The sequence below is a fragment of the Anneissia japonica genome, unplaced genomic scaffold (assembly GCF_011630105.1).
Source record: "Anneissia japonica isolate Jap-2015-1 unplaced genomic scaffold, ASM1163010v1 scaffold287602_len1038180_cov171, whole genome shotgun sequence".
Lineage (NCBI taxonomy): Eukaryota > Metazoa > Echinodermata > Crinoidea > Comatulida > Comatulidae > Anneissia > Anneissia japonica.
The window spans coordinates 725336-727649 of record NW_022734061.1 but is presented as its reverse complement, the minus strand read 5'-3'; the positions used below and the strand labels follow the sequence as shown (position 1 = coordinate 727649).

The window sequence follows — 2314 nt, the reverse complement described above, 5'->3', positions numbered from 1 at the left end:
CAAAGTTAACCCAACGAAAAAACGGAATAGTGAAATTTTGCTTTAACATACCAATTTTTTAGTCACTTTTAGTTTTTTTCTATAACTGTGAAAACTGACAGGACCTTAGTTAAATACTTACCCATTATAGTCGTTCGGTGGTGGCCCCAGGAGGTCTGATATGGTGGGTCCAAACACAGGGCCGACTAGACCCTCGGTCAGAGTCCCGGAATAAACTTCCCTGGGCTTATGGGAGAGTTTCTTTTTAGCTTTGTATGGCCCAAAATTTTGCTTTTAAGCCAAAATATTAGGGATTGGCAATCAAAATAATGTTATATGGATAAGCAAATCATTATTTGTGGTGTGGCAACCTTGTCGAGGCATCGGACGATGGGAGTCTAGGCCTGTCAGACGGGAATTCCCCACCTCCCAAGCAAATTTGGAATGATGGCGTCAACACACCGAATTCCAAGACTAAGACAATCAAAATTAAAGGAAATGTTTAGCTATTTAAATTTAATCTTTCTACACTACATTTTTCTTCATCATCATTAGTATAGTATACTATTATGTTGTTACTCATATCATTATTCTTATGCGTTTTAAAAAATTTATAGTTTATAATTCACATTAATATTAGCATTATACTGTTATTCTTAATATACTGATGTCATTATTATTATTATCATCATCATCTTCCTTATTGTCATCCCCATCCTCATTATATTCCCCATTATAAGGAGGATGTTGATGATGATGAGGAGAAGAAAGATGATGAGGATGATGGTGAGGAAAAAGATGATGGTGATTACGATTGATGATAATGGTTGTTGATTATAATGATTGTGATGATGGTGATGAGAATGATAGGAAATGATTGATGAGAATGATGATGATGATGATGAATGATGAGAATCATCCCTCTCATCCTCACCCTTGTCATTATCTTCATTCTCGTCGTCCTCATCTTCATCATCCTCATGATGATGGTAGTGACTGATGATGAAGAGGATAATGATGAAAATGATGTTGGTAATGATGACGATGATGATGATGATAATGAGGATGATGGTAATGATGATTATGATTATGGTGATTAAGATATTAAGAATGATGATGAGGAGGATGAGGATGATGTGGCTGATGAGGAGAAGGAAGATGATGAGGTAGATGATGATTGATGACGGAAGATGATGAGGAAGAAAATGATGCTGATAAGAATGGTGAGGATAATGATGACAATAAGGAGAAGGATTAGGATGATGAGTTTGATAATGATGAAAATAAGGTTGATGATGATTATGATTGATGATAATGGTCGTTGATGAGGGTGATCGTGATAATGATGAGGATGATTGATGAGAATGATGTTGTTGAGGTTAATGATGACGAATGATAAGAAACATCCCGTCTGCCCCTCATCCTCATCTTCATTCTTGTCGTCCTCATCCTCTTCATTATCATCCTCATTATGAGTATTATGATTGATAATATGATGATGATGATGATGTGGTTGATGATGAGGACAAAGATGATGATGGATGATGATGATGATAGATGATGATTGTAATGAGGATGATTGATGAGGATGATAATGACAATGACAATGATGATGATAACGAGGACTATGATGATGAATGAGTGATGATGATAAGTAGGATAAGGATGAGGTTGATGATGATGAGAATAAGGATGATGATGGATGAGGATGGTTAGTAGGATGAAGGTGATGGTGATGATGTTAACAATGATTGGTGAGGATGGTGATGAGGGTGACGATGATGGATGAGGATCAATGCCATGGCCAGGATTTTTAAACGGTGTGGGACAATATCAGAGGGGTCCATTTTCTTAAATTTTACCCATATTTAACTAAATATAAGTTATCTGGATCCATTGTATGCATAAAATTACATAATTTGGACCCCTTTTTAAAATGTGGCCCATTTTTTGTGGACCCATTGGAAAAATGGTGTGGGACTGTCCCAACTGTGCCAATAGCTGGCTATGCCATTGATGATGATGAGGATGATGGATGAGGATGGATATGATGATGAAGAAAATGATGAAGAATGATGAGGATGAAGATTATGAGGATGATGATAACGACGATAGATGATTGATAAGGACATGATGAAGATGAGGACGATGACGATGGATGAGTATGATGTGATGATGATGATTATGGTGATGATTACAACGATCGATGATAGTAAGGATGATTATAATGATTAGACAACAATGAAAATGATGATGACGATGACGAATAGGATAAGGATGATGATGACGGATGGTGATAATACTGTAATGATATCAATAGTGGTAATAAAAATAT

At 36.3% G+C, this 2314-nt stretch overlaps 1 protein-coding gene across 1 annotated transcript in view; it reads left to right on the top strand.

The window, feature by feature from the left end:
* LOC117116305 overlaps nt 1-2314 on the top strand; it is a 15802-nt gene that overhangs the window by 567 nt on the left and 12921 nt on the right. The gene's annotated exons all lie outside the window — the stretch shown is intronic.